Source organism: Molossus molossus, unplaced genomic scaffold, assembly GCF_014108415.1.
Source record: "Molossus molossus isolate mMolMol1 unplaced genomic scaffold, mMolMol1.p scaffold_m16_p_23, whole genome shotgun sequence".
NCBI classification, from domain to species: Eukaryota; Metazoa; Chordata; class Mammalia; order Chiroptera; family Molossidae; genus Molossus; species Molossus molossus.
The window spans coordinates 15,996,114-16,016,463 of record NW_023425359.1 but is presented as its reverse complement, the minus strand read 5'-3'; the positions used below and the strand labels follow the sequence as shown (position 1 = coordinate 16,016,463).

Genomic DNA, 20,350 nt, shown 5'->3' with positions numbered 1-20,350 from the left:
CTACTATGCCTTTTAATTTACATTGGACAAGTCAACAAAGCACCCCAACTTTTTCTCAGACAAAGCTCGCTCCAGTGACTGTGTGAAGATGTTTAGATTGCTCTGGTGGCAATACCTGCATTTCTTCCTTAAGGAGGATTAACTTGGTTAGGGAGACAAGGAGCCCCTTGTGGCTGGCAAGGGGCCAGCTCTTTGAAGTTCCTTGCTGGAGCAGACTAACCCTGTCAATTCCAGCGGTATAGGAAGCTGGCGTGGACTTTGATGTCAGAACTGCTTTGAGAGACCATCTTACGTTGCGTCGCCTTTGAAGCAGAGTGACCCAAGGCAATCTTTGCTCACACAGGGCCAATCATTTGACCTAGAAAACCTGGAAAGAAAAATCCCTTGCCAAAAGGGACTTGCAGATAGCTACAAGTGATTTGAAACATCATGTCTACAGAGAGTTTCCAGAGAGATCAGTTGGAGTTAATCTGGTTTACCTCAAGGCAGAGGATTAGTTGTTCCAAATGATTCCTTATGGGAATGTACAGGTCGATGGAGAGCATCTGTGATTTCTTTGAGCACTGGCATGTTTAAGTGCAGGCATTTCTGGGGAGGGCCAGTTTATTGCTAAATGCACAGCTATCCATAAACACAGAGTGCGCGGTTGAGATATTTTTAAGAGCCCGGCTATAAAGGATTTCGAATGGGGGGAAAATAGTCACAGAAGCCAAAGGATCAGGTTCAGAGATAGCATGTTATCAGGTTTCTCCCGGGATGTCAGGTTAATGGGAAACTGGAAACAGAAAGCTGGTGTGTGTTAACCCTCGTACACCTTCAAGTGTTGCTTGTTAAGACAGGCACATTTTTGAAATATTTGTTGAATACCTGAGCTCCAAGCCCTTTTTTTCCTGGCTGCTTGTCACCCTTTGGGTTGGCTGTTCTGATCGTAGCCAGAGCATCTGGGCTTCTCACAGGCAGTCAACATTAAAAGAAACTTATCAGCGTGTCTTCTGCTCCTATTACCCTTTAATTCATAGTCAAAATACTTGTTAGTTTCAGGCATAATAGTGTCCTAAACTAGGTAATTATTTATAAACATCATAGTGTTGTTCTAAAATTTCACCTTGTGTTATTTTTATCTGTTTATTCAATTTATTTAAACTAAAAAAAAATTCTCCCACTCACACCCCTGTCTCTGGCAACCACGGATCTGTTCTCTGTATCTATTAGCTTGGTTTATTTGTTTATTTTTTTAGATTCACATACAGGAGAGATCATATGGTATTTGTCTTTGTCTGACTTATTTCACTTAGAGTAATGCTGCAAAGGTCCATCTACATCGTCACAAATGATAAGATTTCATTCTTTTTTATGGCTAAATAATATTCCATTGTATGAGTGTGTGTATACATCCATACCACAATTTCTTTATTCATTCATCCATTGATGGACATTTAGGTTGTTTCCATATTGGACTATTGTAGATAATGCTGCAGTGAACATGGGGATGCACGTATATTTTGTTGTGAGTATTTTCATTTTCTTTGGATAAGTACCCAGAAGTGCAACTGCTGGAACATATGGTAGTTCAATTATTAATTTTTTGAGAAACCGCCATAACATTTTCCATAGTGCCTGCACCAATTTACATTCCCACCAACAGTGTACAAGGGTTCTCTTCTCTCCGTATCCTTGCCGGCACTTGTTATTTCTAGTCTTTTTGATAATATCCATTTTAACAGGTGTGAGGTGGTATCTCATTGTGGTTTTGGTTTATATTTCCCTGATAATTAGTGATGTTGAGCATCTTTTCATGTATCTGTTGGCCATCTGATGTCTTCTTTGGAAAAACCAGATACTCTGCCCGTTTTTAATTAGATTGTTTATTTTTTTTGCTGTTCAGTTGTATGAGTTCTACATGTACTCTGGATATTAGCCCCTTATTAGATGTATGATTTGCAAATAGTAGGTTGTTTTTACATTTAATTGATGGTTTTCTTTGCTTTATTATTTAGAAATACCACATTATTTGTTTTTGATATCTTAATGTTCAAAATAATGTTATCTTTAAGAATGGAAAGAGAGCTTTGTCCTAATTTAGCAGGTTGGAATGGGGTTAGAGGTCATAATGACAGAGAACTGACACTGCAGACCCATCATTTGATTGTTTCAGTCACTAATTATGGGTTCATACTGGACCCTCCTGGGCCCTTGGCTACAAATCCCTGAAATAATGACTAGGAAACTTGAAGGAGGTCACCATGTTGGGTGGATTTGCAAAGTGGAGCTGCCTGAATGTTAGGAGCAAGTTGGCATTTCATACCAGTGGCTTCATTTTAGACCATTTCTAGGAGATGGGTTAGCTTCCTAGCGCTGCCCAAATAGTCCCAACATGGCCCTGTTTCCGTTTCCACCATTCGCTTCCAAATGATGAGTGTTCATGGAGAGAACGGCCCTCCAGTACTTTTTGATTTTAGACATATCAGCCACTCATAATAAGCATCCCGCGTGGAATACAGGCTGGCTGCTGCGTGGGCATGAATGAGATGGAGCAAATCCCTACACACATGTTAGAACAAACTAAAAAGCAAGACTTTCAAGCTATTATGTGTGTTGGACAAGTCAATCTTAAGAAGTAAAAAATTTTTTAAAGTAAAATTTTCAGAGGTATTTTTATTGAATGAAAAGAGTTAACAGTTCTACTTTTGGTAAATTATTTTCTGGTCAAGGGAATGCTGTGGATGGGGCAATATAAAAATGATAAAATCAGAATGCCCAACATAATGAGAGAGCCTTTTAAATCTTGAGTTTTTCAGTGTTTTTTTTTTATCAGAATGTATTCAGATAACAGAATAAATTTGGCTGCCTATTGAAGATAACAGACAAACCAGAAAGGGTTTGAATAATCCTTATTTTCTCCCAGAAACTGGGACAGAGTAACTAAATCTTCCTCAACATCAACAGTGTTAACTTTTATCAGAACTATGAAAACTTTCAGGTCTTTTGTTATTTTCGCGACAACTTTATCTTGAGTAACTGGTAATGTTCAGTTAGTTCTCTTTGTTGTCTTTTTTCCCCTGCTTGATCGACTTTTAAGAGATTTCTTAATTTATTTAGTTATTTACTTGTTTCTAACTTGAAACATTTAAAATTAAAACTTTTTTTCTGGGATTCTGATTTTGAAAAAATATATTTTATACTTTGAATGTTGTAGGTTTTGTATTTCTGATTATTATATGTTTTGGGGGAAGTGTGGGATCCTTGCTGAAGTGAAGAATTTCTAAGTTAAGAATGAGGGAAGAAAATACCCTTAAAATCAGAATAAGTGAGTACTAAATAAATTGATGTTTAATCCCTTGAAAGCCGGGGTTTGGTTTGGTATCCAGTTACCTCATATGTCTCGTCTCTTGAACTGACTGATGATAGGGAATCTGTTTTCCCCAAATAAGAGCTTTTCTGCAGTTCCTAAAGGAACTCTTGCAAGAGATTTTCTGATTAAAGGTGACAATGCGAACAGTAGCAGTTGGGACATTGTCTCGTTTGTGACACTGTTCTGCTTCCAAATGTAAGCTTTTCATTAGTTTATCATTTTCCCCATGTGACTGTTTTTCTCATAGTTATAGCTATATATTATTACAACTATGTGGAATTCATATGCTTTGGGCAAAGGCTCCAAGAAACACAGACAAGGGAAAATAATAAAGACATGGGTTACTGGGTGGCAATACTTTTTAAAAATTTCTAAAAGTTGCTACTATTACTTCAGCAATATAGAACATTCCAAGGAAGATAATTTTTATTTTTTCAATCTTGAAAGAAACATTGTTAAAGCCTTTTCCATTTTTCTGTTTCAGAGCAGAAACCGTAATGAAGAAAGTAATGAACAAGTTCTGTATTTTCCTTGAAATCATTTTGAGATCAGTCATGGCTGAGGGCTGTGTCTTTTGAGTTCTTTTGTTGGCAGAAAACTCAATGGGGGTGGGAGAGGGGGTGGGTTAGGGAGATAAAGAGACCCAAGAGAAGTATTTATGGGTGGGATTTGCTTTCTTTTTCTAGATCCCAAATGATGGAGAAACAGGGAAACTATTTTAATTGCCCTGTGAGAATGAAAGTTTAGCAGTCAAGGCAGAGATTGCTGATTCACAGGAATCTACTGATGTCAAGTCCAAAGCAAGAGCAGGAAGTGTTGACATGGAATCACAGGTTAAAATGGATATTTCTGGAAACCTGGATAGGAGTATGTAGGAGAGAAGGGTTCACAATCAGTCTTGCTTGTGGCTGTTGCCATGTGTTAGTGGGTATTCCCTACCCCTGTGTACTGCTAATAATGATTCATCCTTGCAAAAAAAAAAAAAAAGTATCAATGCATTTATTTACATAGTATACTTTGTATGATTCCAGTTAAGTGGTGTTTCAAGAAATAACAACTTTTGACAGCAAAATAAATTCTTAAATTGGGGATTTGCACGTGGATTCTGTGTAATGTCGTTAACCTTGCTAGGAGATCCGAATGTTACATATTTGAAAACTACCTAACAGTGTTCACTGGGGGTTTCCAGTGTTTGGCATTTGCTACAGGCTACAATTATCTGTACATACTTCAATAGAAATGCAAAGAGAAGATGCAGATGTGGCTGTGGAATACGCCAGCATGAAATCAGAAACTGATCTATGTAATCTGAATTAACAAAGCAATATTGACTTTAATAGCAAAACCAAAACCAGGGTTAGCAGACAAATAATTATATTGGCGAAAAAGGAAATGAGCTTAAATGAAGCACAATGTGCCTAAATGCCTAACTGGAGATCATGCCATCTAGACAAAACCAAAGGAATTTTTCCATGCTAGAGTATTTGTCATGAAACAAAGGTAAAGACTTTTGCTACTTTGTATGTTTTAAAATTTCATTTAAAATGGTTACTTTTATCTTTGTGATATTCTCTTTCCATGCTTAAGTGAGTTCTACTGGACATTTGTGTTAATGCTCATTTAATGTTTTCTGTTATTAGATGTCTGTATCAGGTACTGATCATTTTTACATTATTGAAATATATAATCTTGTAATATAGTGGTTGATAAAAAAAAATAAGCTATGTCTTTATTACTAAATATCTTATGTTACAGAAAACCTCTTAAACTTTTAGTATAACACTACCATGAAAAAAGTATTCACTGTCTATATAATTATTGTCATTATTTAAAAACATAAACATATGAAAAAATAGAATAATTTAAGTTATTGAGGAGAATCCCTGGGGATTCCAGAGAAACACCACCTAAGACATCATTTTGACCCAAAAGCTAAGATTAAGGACAATGGGTAAAAAGTAAAACTTTGAAGACAATTAAATGGACCAGAGGCTAATGCCCACAATTATGTATTATAGATTCTATAGGAACACAACCCCCCCCCCCCCCGAAATTACACCCATTGTTATCAAAGAGCCAAATTAAGACCAATTTTTTCACTGCTTTAGGTCCAGTTTCAATTCGGCCTGATTATTTGTATAAACACAACAAGAATAGTAACTGATCGTATAGGCTTTTCCAAATCTGCTTTGCTGGAATCACGTAAGTAATCTCCAGGTTGAACGTTAGCCTCTCAAGGCGAAGAAGCCAAGTCGCACCGTTGCGTCAGTCTTTACCTGCAGTACCTATAGATTGGGGTGAATCCCTTCAGTCCTTGGGGTTCTGTCCCGCCGTCTCCCGGGAAAGCAGCCTTCGTTCCCTTCGCGGAAAGACTGCGTGAACCACGCGGATAAGCCAGAGGCCAGGCTGTTTTCCAAGGGGCTTTTATTAGCTTCCAGAGTCAATCTTAATTCCTTAAAGCTTTCTGGTGGCGTCCAGAGTCGAGGCATGTCTCTCTCAAATGTGACATTCAAGTCAAAGTCTTGATACCACCCCAGTCCACACGCGCAATGCCGGCTGCACACGTCTCGCGTGTCCGGGCCCTGTATCGGCGCATCTTGCTGCTGCAGGGACCTCAAGGCCCTGGGCGACCGGTACGTGAAGGACGAGTTCAGGAGACACAGGGTGGTTGGTCCCCACGAGGCCCGGCGTTTCTTGCAGGAATGGGAGGCACATGCAGCAACACTATGGCAACAAACTAATGAGAACAGTCAAAATTCAACAGAAAAAGCATGCTTTGGAGCTGCCAACCAGAAGAGAAGCTCCATGACTTTCGTGACGAACAAATAGGACAGTTACTGGAGCTGATGCAAGAAGCCACTAAGCCCGACAGGCAATTTAGTATTACTGAGTCCAGGAAACCCAAGTGTTAGTCTGTGCAATAGAGCTTAACAAAGCGTTTGCAGTTCAAAAAAAAAGTCTTGATACCAGAGATATTTGATATTACCTTCCAATACTGAACATTATTACTCTAAATCTTTGACTTATCAGACCAAAGATGTTCCCAGGCTCTGAGATGTTTGCCGAGAAGCCAGGGAGGGGATCTCCTGTGTGTGAATGCCTTGTTTGGGCGGTCCCTCAGAAAGAGACAGTGGACTGAATAAACATTGAATTTGTGCTTGGCATACATTTTTTATTTTCCTTGTCTTCTTCAGTGTTTGTATTTAGATCAAATTAAACCTAGCATGTGTGCTGTGTACTCCTACAATTCAGATCTCTTTTATAGAAAAGAAAGAAAAATAGTCTGCTATTCCGTTCTCTAATCAGGAAGGATGAAGCTGATAGGTGTTGAGAACAGCCGAAAAATATTCTCATGTCCTTTGTGTAAAGGTTTAGACAGCTTTAGAAATCACTTGAAACATAGAAGGTATTTTATTACTGCCAATGTAAAGGGGTTTTTTGTTTGTTTGTTTTTTATTCCTCACCCAAGGATATTTTTCTACTTACTATCAGATAGAGTGGGAGGGAGAGAGACAGAGACAGAGAGAAACATCGATGTGATAGAGCCACATTGACTAGTTGCCTCCCACATGACCAGACCAGGGCCGGGATGAACCACAACCGAGGTCCTGACCGGAATCAAACCCGGAATCAAACTCATTGGTCAGCGGGCCGATGCTCTAACCGGTGAGCCAAACCAGGCAGGATGCCAATGTAAGGTTTTTAATCTATCTTATTCTTCCAAAACTAAAAAGTAATCTCTAAGATTGAAGTCTGAGTTATTTGTTACATAGAAAATGTATTTGTGTGAGCTTCCTAAACCTCTGCTCTTAAGAGATCATGAGCCTTCCATCGATTATGTCTTAAGTCATTACTAAGCCATTTGTTATGAACTGTACTGTAGATGCTAATTTAAACTAACTTATTTGTAGACTTTTGCAGAATCATTCAACACATTACTAGCCTTGATGTTCAAAAGAAGCTAGAAGTTTCTGAAACATTTTAATATACTTTATATTAAATTTAGAAAGGATAATTTATCTTTAGCTTATTCAGGGACTTGTGTTTTACTTAATAAAGTGATTTCTAATCACTTGATTATACTGTTGGAACAGTATACCTTCCTAAGCTATATTTTACTATGTTACTAGAAAAACAAAATATAGTCAAGGCTACAAGTGATGTTTGCTGGTAAATGCGAGTCATGTAATTTATTTTGAGACATTTTATTGGCTTTCTAGATGAATATTTTATTATTAATATATCTTAAAGTGAAAAAGGAATTAAGAAGCTACTATAAACCCTTTTTTGGAACAAGTTGGAGCATAAAAATGCTAAAATAAAATGGATTGTGACATATTAAGTGTTCTGTTGGGTTAACATTTTATTTTACAAGTAGTTAAATAATTTAAGAAATATTTCTTCCCTTCAGTGTTAATACTAAATCAGGCTAGTCTGAGATACATATTAGTAATGCTCAGAATGGAAAATACACACCTGTGGTAGAAGACTATGTCATGGTAAATATGTTTATACAGCTGTGTGCTAATGTTAGTTATTACAGAGTACATTTACGGAATCATGTAATGAGCCTCATTTTCAAACAACCATTAACTTTGGCTTAGAAATGGCTAATTAAAGAATAACTTCATTTTTCAAATGCAGACTGCATAAACAAGATAGAGCATCGCCATAGCTATCTGCAAGCTCAAATGCATAAATTTGATCATAAGTGTATGTTGGCTAATTTCTGAGGAAATGGAGACCTGTGACATTATTTCTGATTTATAATTTATGCTTTCACTACATATAATGCCTACTCTTAGTACCATACTGAGTTTCCATTCAACTTTATTGCACTTACGTGGACTCTTCTGTCATGCTTTAATAAAATTATAAAATTACTTAATTGGGTCTGTGTGAAAGCTTCCTTTATCATTAATAATTCCATTTATTCCATGGGGTTATTAGTTTTGTGTAACTTGTATGACTTCATTTAGATTTGTACTAGAATATGAATAAATATTATTTAAAAATTAAGCATGAGTAAAAGCACATTTTAAAATTGACTCATAGGACTTTGAGGATTTAAAAAAATATATTTGATTCAAAAGAGTGAGTAAAATGTTATCACTAAACATGTATTGCTATAGTGTTATAGTGTCCAAGAGTGCTTATAACTGTAGGTATGTGTAATGTTGCAGTTGTCTCTATTTGTCTTTTCTCCCAATAAGTTGTTTTATTTTTATTTATTTATTTATTTATTTATTTATTTATTTATTTATTTATTTATTTTTTATCGTCACCCAAGGACATTTTTTTTTGCAGTTATCTTCAGATAGAGCAGGAGAGAGAGAAGGAGGAAGAGAGAGAGAGAGAGAAACATCGATGTGAGAAAGACACATCGAGTGGCTGCCACCCGCATGACCTCAACCAGGTCTGGGGACAAACTGCAACCGAGGTACGTGCCCTTAGCGGGAACCGAACCCGGAACTCTCTGGTCTGTGGGCCAGAGCCAGCCAGGGCTCTCCCAGTAAGTTGTTTTAGAAACCAAGGTTCCTACTCCACTAGATTAGAGCATGCACCACCTACATTTCCTTCTGCCTTACCTATTTTCAGTGTTGGATTTTGTCCTCTCCCTTCTGTTTCTTATTTCCCCCTCAGATTGCTTTAGTTTCTGCCTGGCTTCTTTTCGCCCTCATTATTTGATGTGTGTGTATTAAATTCATCATATTGATACCATGGCTGTTTTCCATTTCCCATATTTCCTTTACCATTCGCCTATTACTTCCTTTTTCTCATTCTCTCCTCTTTTATCCCTGTTTGCCTTCATTTCCTCAGATGTCAAGCTCTTTTTCTGCAAGGGATTTCTTAAAGTTAATTATAGGGGTTGGTTCACGATTAATCAAGTTGTTCCTTTTAACTGGAATGTATTCTCAGGGCTTCTTAGGCAGCAGAAAAAGAAAAGCCAATTCCGCTATATTCATAAGCTTCGGTAAACTCTTGTTGAACTTATTTGGTTATTTTAGGTTTCACTAAAGAATGTGAGCTAGAAAAATAGCAGAGTGACAGGCACGTGCTCTCACGTCTGCGCATTGACATATGAGGTAATGGGAACGAGGACGGAGCAGGGCCGCCATATGCAGAGACGTGACCGTGAGACCTGAGATGGTTTGCAGGACTCTCAACCTGGACGACTCTGTTTGTACAGCAGGCATGTTTTAAAAAATGTACTTTAAAACAACTTTCAACTGTGCTTTAAAGTTTTGGAATAAAAGAGCACGACTGGAACGTAGTACATTAAAAAGATTTATTCTGATGTTGTTAAACGTATCGCACTCATCCTATCTCCTGGGTTTTTGGTAGTTACTTGTATTCTCTTAAAAGGTTTACCTATGAAATGGTTAGAAATGAAATAGAAAATTAAGACGGAATCATTTTATAAAACATTAAGGAAGTAAGCAGATAAATAGAGGACTAAGTTTATTTTTGTGGATAAAATGCATAGCTTTCACCTATCAAGATATTAGCTTGTGTGTGCAAATATAGAGAGGGGATGTTACTGTTAGATCCGTATCATCTGAAACGTGAACTTCCGAGTTCCCTTATTGGAAAAGAGAAGTTGGTTCATGAAATATCAAATTACTCAGATGATATCCTTTTATTAGCTTAGCAAGAAGCTGCTGCCCTCGCCGCCTCCCCGCCCTCCCTTTCATTGCTTAACCTTCAGTCCTGAGAAACAGTCACAGATATTAGCATTAAACATGCAGTAAAGGAACAGGTGACAAATAAAATAGGAACCTCTTACTGGCATTCATCTTTGGGATAACTCATACGTTTTGAGATTTAAACACCCTTTTCCCTCCATAATTGGTACACTCCAGAGCCAAGAGGGGATAACTTATTCCCCAAATTTGTACTTGAAAGTGGGAGTAGTCCATTTCTTAAAAAAACATTCGAAAAAAAATAGGTTCGTTCTGCTGTGTAAATACTGCTATTATGTGTTTTCCTTCCCCCAGCTACTCCGATGCCAGGTGATCTGAAGGAAATCATTAAAATCTTTGGCTGTTAATAAAATTCCTCGCTCCTCTATTTGAAGTTAGTCTTGATCAAAGGGACCAGGATTTAATTTTTTAAAAGGAACTTTTAAAAAATAAACACTCTTTTAGGGAGACTTATGCAACTCCACAGTTGAACTTTCCAAGTATAGTTCCAGAATCCAGTGTATCACTATATACAAATTTAATTGCCTTTCAAAATATATTACACCAATGGGATATATTAGTTTTATGCTTTGAAGTTAGGAATCAGAAAAATTCTTTCTTGTGGCCTCGTGAGTTCTGTACATTATTATTAATTTGGGTACAAGGTATTTTTTTGACCAGATCAAGAGGCTTTGCCCTCAGAGACCAGAAGACATGGAAACCAGAATCTTACCTCTTTTTTCTGTCTTCTTACCTACCCACCCCCCTGTTTTTCACTTCTTCTCTTGAAAAAGATACAGAGTTATTTCTCGCCGTGAGAATAAGACTGCAAATACTGTCCCCGTCATAGTAGAAATGCTGAGAGAGCTTGTCAACTTTAGTCTTTAACAGTGTCAGAGAATGTAAGGAAGTTAAGGTCATAGTAGCAAAGACTGAGCATCTTTCGTAGACCCCTGGCTTTATAAAACCCGAGCTCAGCTGTAGTTGTCCTGGACACTACCTTTGGGTACCAGTTGTCAGTATCAACAGTAACCATTGTTGCAAATGGAATCACAGATTAGAAAAAGCAGTTCTTTCCGAAAGGTATGCTTCTTTGATCATAAAAGCCACATTTGAGCTGTATGTAAGTTCAGGGATTGTCTTAGAGATTTGTGACAGTTCTACTTGTTTCTTTATCGAGGGGTTTGGAGCTTGATCCTCGATGCTGGCTTTGACTCCTTGCAAAGCCAGCAGGGTGTGGATGCACGTTATTACCAAGGCATTCCACTTGGCAGGGGAAGGGATGAACACTGCATTGCCTAATATCCCATAGGGATGGCAAAGGGGAGTGCAGGGTGTTCCTTTGCTGGGGCTCAGGGCTGTGCCGACTGCACGGTGCAGGGGAATGTGACTTGAGGATCCTCAGTGGAGTCCGTAGGAATTCCTGGTCGTTGACTGACTGAGATGTCCAGGAAAGCAAAGCCGGTTGGGTGACTAAGCAGAGCAGATGTTTTAACTTAGGAACAGAACAAAGAACTTACTAGTTTCATTTCTCTGACTGTTTTTTCATCCGCTGTTAGTATTGGGCACTTACAGTGACCTTTGCAGTGTCTATATACTGGATATTACTAATAGCATTGTGATACATATCTCTTTTCGGTTTCTTTTGAAGGCAGAGGTTGTCTTGGTGATACCATGTTGTTAACATAACTTGGAACTCTGATACAGTGACCTGCTTAATAAATCATTGTGTAAACTTATGTTGTTGTTGCTTTGTTATCAAAGTAACGGAATCCCCACCTCCTTTGCTGTTCCTTTGCCAAAGCAGTGCTTGTACCAATGCTTGTTACACATTAGTCATGGTAATTTTTACTGTGCAGCTTTTTGTTATAAAGGAGTAGACACATTTAAATGCAATCTAAATATTTCCCCCTACATTTTTGTCAAAAGTTTTGCATTCTAGAGTCATTTGAGTTCTTGGGAATAGGTTAACAAGGCAAGTGTTGGGTTTTTCTTCTCTAGAGACATTCAAGGTTAAGGATGCCTCAAAAGCCTGGGGCAGGTTTTTCTCTAGCCCCAGGTGTAGCCATCTGAGTCTTTTGAGGATGCCAGATTCTAGCAGCAGAGTCACAGCACACACGATGGCTTGGTATGGTCTCAGGACAGCTGCCTTATTGTGTCAGTTCCTACCCCTGGAGCTGGAGTATTTACCAGTCCACAGCCAGGAGGTCCACTCTGGCTGACAGCCCAGAAAGGTCTACGATTCAGGGATGGCAGTGACCAACCAGAAGGCGTCTAGGTTTTCAGCATCGGGGCTTACAGCGAATGTGCCAAAGATGCCTGCCGTTGGGGAGCCTGATCGTGGAGCATACCAGTCATTGTGATGACCTTTGTTTCCATGATTTTGAAGTGGCCTTTGCTGAGCTTTGTGACATGCTGCCTTTAAAGATGTTTAGATAGCCCAGGCGGTATGGCTCAATGGCTGAGCGTCGACCCATGTACGCAGAGGTCACCGGTTCGATTCCTGCTCGGGGCACATTCCCGGGTTGTGGGCCTGATCCCCAGTCGAGGCATGCAGGAGGCAGCTGATTGATGTTCTGTCTCATCGATGTTTCTATCTCTCTCTCCCTCTCCCTTCCTCTCTGTCTAAAAGCCAATAAAAATAAATAAATAAAAAATAAATAAAGATGTTTAGATAACCTTTACCTTCCATGACCTAATCCTAGCTTCTAATGTACCCCAATTATAAACATATTCTTTCAGCTATGCCTATGGTTTAAGTCTAACAACACTGCTATGTTGGGATACTTTAAAAGATTTGAGAGGCCTAAGTGAAATATTCTAATATATGTCTGGCATTCTTAAATACTGATATAAATATCCTTACTCCTTTCCCATTTGTCATTACATTATTTCTTATCTTTTAACAGCCACCTCACAGACTTTTATTTCATATAAACAACTTTCTGAAGCCAGACATAGCATGAGTTTCGTGATTTTGAACTGCTTGAACTTCTGAATCATTACTAAGTGTGTTTTCAACATATAAAACAACTCCCGCTACATTTGTGAAATACCAAACACCAACAACGCCTCTGTCTTAGGGCTTGGGTAATTTAAAGTTCTTTTCTTGCCAAAAATAATATGACCACCTATTACAAGAAGTATAAATAAATAAAATAGGATTAGAACGTTCATTTACTTTCTCCCATACAGCTTCATTTGAGATCAGAGAATGTGATGTGTCACAGTATTACCTAATCTAAGCCTTTAGCAGTGGTGACAGGTGTTTGTATGCAGGTGACACATGTATTTTCCTGTAAAGTCTGACTTTTGGAAAATTAACTTGCAAGTATTTTTATTTTCTGACATAAGGAAAGTAAGGGTAACTTTCTCCATGAATATTAGCAGTCTGACTTACAGAAAATTTCCGTTTATTGGTCATAATCCCCCTGAACATAGGAATGTCACATTAATTTAGATTCGTTCAAGGCTTGGTGACAATGCAGTTGATGGTGTCAAAATAAGGTTCTGGAAGTTTGAGGTAAGACACAGCAGCCTTCAATCTGGGAGTGGAGCGCATGCCAGGAGTATCCGTTGTAAAAGTAAAACATCTGATTTTGAAATCCTAGATTGCAAACCAGAAATATTTTGGAAAGTCCCCAGAGCCCATGGGTGTGTCATGCTTTGCTTTTAAATCTTCATGCATCACAAGATTGTATTCTTAGATGATCTGCAGTCTAGTTATTTTGTCATGGCTGAAAGGGTCCAGTTGCTTTTGATATAAAACTATCAAACCTGAGCCGCCTCTCTCCTAAAACATAACACATTCTTTTATAGTGCGTGTGGGGGGGACTCCCAGGCAGCAAGCTGTTTTCTTGCTCATGTCAAGACAAAACCTTCACCCGAATTCCAACGTGAGACCTATGGTAAACTAACCCGCTGGAGTTATTTTCACATTTAAAAATGTTTAGTAGTAATTTTCCGGTTCAGTTAAGGAGGGCTCAAATGTTTGTCTGCTTTTTATATTGCCTAGTAAGGTTTTTTTTTTTTTCTTCCCAGAAAAGAAAAAGAAAAGACAACCTTTTGTCTAAAAGTTACTAATCTCTGTGCTTTCAGCTTTAAAATATATACCCCTGTTTTAGATCTTTTAAAAAATGTTTGGTATGTATAGATTAGTAAGTAAATTTCATTCTGGTTGATCACAGTGCTCCTGGATTACAGTCGACCCTTGAACAACACAGGTTTTAACTCTGTGGGTCCACTTATGTGTGGATTTTTTTTCAATAAATACGTACAGTATTTTCAATATTTTATTATTTAAAAAAATGTTTTTATTCTCACCTAAAATCAATTTTATATAATATAACATATAATATATATAATTGATTTTATATATATGTTATATTAATATGTAATTGATTATATATATATGGTTATATTATATATAATTGGTTTTAGAGAGAGGAAGGGGGAGAGAGAAACATCGATTGGTTGCCTCCTGCATGTGCCCCAGCTGGGGCTCGAACACATAACCTAGCTATGTGACCTTCCTGGGAATCAAGCCCATACAGCCTTTTAGTGTATGGGATGATGCTCCAACTAACTGAACCACCGACCAGGGTTATGATTTTCTTAATAACATTTTCTTTTCTCTGGCTTTCTTTATTGTAAGAATACAGATACATATATATAACATTATATATAGATACAGATACATTATATATATATATATGATAATGCATATAACAGACAAAATATGTTAATCAACTTTATGTTATTGGTAAGGCTTATGGTCAACAGTAGCATATAGTAGTTAGCTTTTTGGGGAATCAAAAGTTTCATGTGAGTTTTCACCCTTAACCCCCTCCCCCCCATTGTTTAAAGGTCAACTCTATTGATAATTTTTAATCAAATCAAGCACAGGATATAATGAATAAAAATTAAATTTCCCAGATTCATCTATTTCCAAGACACTTTCTCACAGAAATCATAATTGCTACCATAAAATCAATTGGCAGAAAGTCTATTAAATCTAATGTCTTACTGTGGGGTTAACCTTTTTTATTTGTTTTCATCATTTAAAAACGTTTCTTCTGATGCCAAGGACAATCCTACCTTGGAAACAAAACAAAAAGGAATTTAAAAAACTGCCCAAGAATAAGCTTGCATGTTAGTTTCTGGAGTGACCTCTACTGGTTTCGGGAAAAGCCAGTTACTGACGTCTCTTATTATTCAGCGGCAGTTTAATATTCAGAATTTAAAAGCGGAGAACAGTGTAACATTGCAGTCATACAGAACATATATTGAATCTTGGCTGTTGTTTCTTTCCCACAACCATGGGAGAAATGGTCCTTGGGGCCCATATAAATCAGCAGGAAAATAGGATTTTGTACACTGAACTTTATTTTACAGACTGCCTTCCAATACTACATTTATTCTGTTTAATAAAGGACATGTGTAATCGTAACAAATTGTAAAGTGTTCTTTTTTATATTAATATTTGTCGAGTACCTGCCAGGTACTAGATCTTCCTGAGGGGTATTAAAATGATGATAATAGAGCTTGTGCGATTAAGTGTAGCTTAAGAGAGTAAAAGAAGTATACAGATGATCATGATAAAAAATTATACATGCTAGGTGCCATCAGAGAGATCGTAGGGTCATATTACTTAGAATCGGGTGAGAGAATTTCTGGCGTAGGCAATCAGGGAAGGCTTCATGGAAGATGTGTTATTTGTCCTACGTTGTAAAGAATGGATGGGACTGTGGCTGTTGAAAACGTGAGCAAATTCCATTCGGGTAGAAGGAATAGCATAAGCACTCGGGGTGTGTACTAGCTAGTTGAGTAAAACGCATTGTTTGGCAAGGTGCTGAGCAGGAAGGGGAGGGGCCGGGACATTGGAGGGTCTTGCTTGCCACCTCGGGTGTTTAAACTTCATCGGGTAGGAGCCGGCAGTATTTTTGGACTGGGGAGCAGCTTGATGATATGATGTCATGATGATGAATTGAACCTGTGTGCTTAGATTGGAAACGTAGGAGACCACAGATGAGGTCATGGTGTTAGGTGGTTGCAGTGATCTGAGGGACAGGAGGACATGGAAGGTAGGGGAGGGAAGGGTAAGGAAAGGAGGGGTAGATGTGACCCTGCTGGTCTTGAGAACAAATGAACAAGGGTAGGTGGTGGCATTGAGGTCGAAGATGACTCTCACCCTAGGTCCTGATGCAGCACAGATCCGGTGTTTAGTACATAAATATCGAAGTGAAAATTTGGGGCTTAAAGGACAAAGATTAAATAGAAAGAGAAATCAAGAAGTTACTTGAGGATGATAAGATCATTTATATTTTAGATGGTTGGGTTTGCGCTACTGGCAGGACATATATATTGAAATGTCTTTAGAGAGCTGATGGGACCAACGTTTTGCTCCCCTGAAGCTGCCTTTTTGGGGTATTGATTGGAGCTGTGTGTTGAGAAGATTCAGGGGGAGCCTTTGACCCTGCCGCTCTTTCCTGCCCAAGAGATTCAGAACCGAGAAGCCTGCTTTCAGAAGGGGTTCTGAGGGTGCCACCTAAGCCTGCTTTGCATTAAGTGTGGTAAACAAGAGGGCAGGGGCTTGTTGGGAGATACCTCCTGCATCCTGTTGTTCCTGAGGTGCCCAGCAAGCATCTCCCTGCCTTGTGTGCTTCTCTCTCACCACCTCCTGCGATCGCCCACGCTGACTTCTGAAATCTAGTGCCTCGTTCCCTCCCACCCCCTTTCTCCTTCGTCCCAAATGTCTTAAATACCCAGCGTTGCCCATGTGGAGTCTCAGATCCATGTGTTCACACTCTGACTTTCTCCTGTTAATCTGTCTATGTTCGCTTGATTATCAGCCCAGCCAGACCGCAGACGGTGAGAGGGAAAGTATTAATATTTTTAAGCGCCCCCCCCCCCCCCCCCAGCAAAAGTTGCAGAAATGGAACTAAAAAGGGAGGCAGATGTGCTGACACAGGCAGGAAACACAGAGTGGAAAGGACAAAGGACAACAGCCGGGGGTATTCTCGCCTGAGATGAGGAATAAGAGAAGTTAGAGGACCGGCCAGGAACACGGAGTGGGGACGAAAGACAGGGAAGTTTCGGACGGTGGAGCAAGGGGACGCGGGCACCCCCAGCAACGTGGGGAAATGAAGAAACCTAGAGAACCAGCATTGACAAGGGATCATTCAGTTTCATTTTGAAGGAACAGTTTTATTAGATGGTGGGTAAGACTAGGAGAGAGGAGAGGAGCCGAGGCCTAAGTGTTGTCTGGTGATGGACGGAAAGGAAAGAGACCAGTAGCCTGCGCACAACAGGCCCAGAGAAGGATTCCCCTTTGCGGTCAGGGAAAACGAAACACTTTTTTATAAGTAAGTAAAGAAGGAGCTGGCAGAAAGGATAAGATGAAGATGGACGTGGGGAGGGAGAGTGAGACGGTCACTAAGCCTGACCTTCAGGGTGCTGTTCAATAAAACTGGCCGCAGCGAGGAGAATGTCTTCTGTCTGCTCCGCCCCGGTGCGTAGCCCAGAGCCATGGAGCTGTTGAGCACCCGAAGGGTTCCTGTGCACCCAGAGACCCAGTATTCCATTTCATTCCACTTTAACTCATTCAAATGGAAATAGTTGTGAGGCTGCTGGCCCCCTCATTGGGTAGCACAGACCTCATGTGTAAGTAGCTAATTTAGGGAAGAGGGATGGGTATTGTGAGAGAGGGGATGAGTTCCAGGAAAAGTTTAAGGGAGAAATGATAATATTTGAAGGAATTCATGGTCCAGTAGTTTTGTTATTTTCAATAAAATCGGTGGCATGTTTGCAGAGCTGGTAAGGTAAGGAGCATGGGGTTTTCAGCAAACCTTGCGGGCATTTCCGGTGAAGAAGCTGATAGATGACATGAATCTCAGCCGCACTAGAACCCTCAGAAGTGAGTCCATGACATTTGGTTGAAGTGTCCACTTCCCTGTACGGTGACGTTTTTTGGTAGCATCACCAAGCCTGGTGGGGGGGTTGGAGAAGAGGGAGAGCGGGAGAGACCTTTGAAGGCTGGAGCATGGAAGGCTGGAAAAGTGAATCAATGCTGAGCACAGCATCTATGTGGAATGAGTACAAACCAAGTGAAATTGGAAAGTCCATGGTAAGGGACAGAGCAGAGTCCTTAAATGTCAGACCATGGACGATAAGCAAGGTCATAAAGTTTTCATTTGTAAGAGCTGTAGATTTTAAAGGTAGTGTTTTCAACAGGAAATGAGATTTAAAAAAGAAGCTTTTAGGTTAAGAAGTGTAAATTGTTGGGGGAGAGGAATGTGCAAGACTGGTGGAGATATTTCCAAAGGGATGGAGAGGAATTTCAGCATCCCACAATTATTTTGGTTTTGGTCCAGTTTGCTTACCATATGGTAACTCTCTGCTCCAAAGTCGCTAACTCAAAAGTTGAATGTATCTTTCTTACTCCAAATTTGAAATGTCAAAACTGGGATTTATTTTATCTATTTGCAGAGAGATCCAAATTCATAAAAGCTGAATTCAGAGTCAGGAGGGACCTGTGAGATCATCTCATCTAATGTATGGGTTTTGTAGATAAATGGCTATCAAGGATGGAGTAAGTGACTAGTTCAAGGCTACAGAGCTAGTGAGTGGCAGAGCTGAGATCATGGTTCTAGACTCCAGGGATTCTTGAGTAGCAATGTGTTCTGGGCTGACATCTTGACTGAGTACCTAACCATCTGTATTCCAGAAACACCGGGATACAGTGTAGAATTTCATCTGCAAAACTGTCCTATGATTACCTTTTCTGAACTTGTGCTTTCAAATGGCTAAGCTTTTGACTTGACCATAGTGAAAGAAACATCTTGCTGATTTTCAAGGGACTCTACTGTCTACCTGAGACCACAGTTTAGTCATTCATAACTGTTTAGACATTTAACACATACACATAAAGATTAACAGGTGGGACTTCTAAATGTTAATAAAAAATAACAAAATCTAGAATTACATTTTGGACTGAGTTCAGATGTGAAAGAGTCTGTTAATCAGCAGGTGGTTTTTTTTTCTTTTTTTTTTTTTTCAGTTTTTAAAAAGTACCAAGTTTCATGCCTGTTCTGCTAGATCTTGACTCTCCTTCCCCCTCCCATGTTCTCTCTCTTTCTAATAGCAAAGAAAGATACCTAAATAAGGGGTATTGTTTTGGGAGAATATTAGAACTTTGATAAAGTTACCAGTATTTTCCTTTTCACTCTAAATAATGTACTGAGAAATATTCTGAAGTGATTAGAAATAATCCTATTATTTATAAAATAATAATGTAATCCATGTGACAATACCTAAAGTGTACTTTAAATTGTCTATTTTTATGTGAACCCTACTGTTTTTATTTTAATGATTATTTATTGATTTGAGGGTGGGAGTGTGGGGGAGAAAGAAAGAGAACATCAATTTATTGCTCGCACAGGGATTGAACCGGCAACCTTGGCATATGGGGATGATGCTCTAACCAACTGAGATACCTGGCCAGGGCTGAACCCAATAGTTTTAAATGAAGTGATTAAATGCGCAAGTCAGTAACCTATCTAAAAATGTAAGTTAGAATTTGCAAGTTTGTGAGTTGGAGATTGCAAGTCTTTGGTTCCCGTGACACTCATTTAAGGAGTTTCTTGAAGTCATTTATGGGATCAGCCGCTCCAGAACCTTTGTTTGCCTTTCTCGCAAGCAAAGCACAATGAAATGGCATTAGCTGCTTTATTAAGTTAAACCAAACCATCAAACAATGTTAAATACCTTTGCTTTCACTTTAATTCTCTAATTCCTTTTGGGGGATTTTTAGGTATTATGGTATTTACCATATGTATGGCATGACATCAGCATACCTTAAGATTTCAGGGACTGAATCTTTTAATATATCTACTTGTCTGAATGCTTCTCCTTTTCCCTCCTTTCCTCTTCCCATCATTTTCCTCCCCAAGATTGGCTCTTTCTACCCTCTATGAACTCATACACTGTCTTTAATACAGGAATTCTCAAAATGCAGGTCTCAGACCAGCAGTATCAGCATGACCTGGGTGCTTTCAGAAAAGCACATTCTCAGCTCCCATCTCGGACCCTCAAAGTCAGAATCTCCAGGGATGGGACTCAGCAATCTGCCTTCTAGCAGGTCTTATAGGAGATTCTGACGTACACTCGAGTTTGTGAGCAGAAATGTATACCTTCTTTACTTTTTTATTGAGATAGATGTATCCACAAACTATAGAATTCACCATTTCAAAGTGTACAGTTCAGTGGGTTTTCATGTATTCATAACCATCGCCACTATCTAATCCAAGAATATTTT

At 39.0% G+C, this 20,350-nt stretch overlaps 1 protein-coding gene and 1 pseudogene across 2 annotated transcripts in view; both read left to right on the top strand.

Annotated features, from left to right (window-relative positions):
- DISP1 (dispatched RND transporter family member 1) overlaps nucleotides 1-20,350 on the top strand; it is a 138,094-nt gene that overhangs the window by 51,866 nt on the left and 65,878 nt on the right. Inside the window, exon 1 of one of the 2 annotated variants that reach the window (XM_036277615.1) lies at nucleotides 19,594-19,600. The exons of the other annotated variant lie outside the window; for it this stretch is intronic. The gene's annotated coding sequence lies outside the window, so the exon portion shown is untranslated. Of the gene's footprint in view, nucleotides 1-19,593; nucleotides 19,601-20,350 lie in introns of those variants that run through there. 2 annotated transcript variants of the gene reach the window in all.
- LOC118640642 lies at nucleotides 5,902-6,347 on the top strand (annotated as a pseudogene).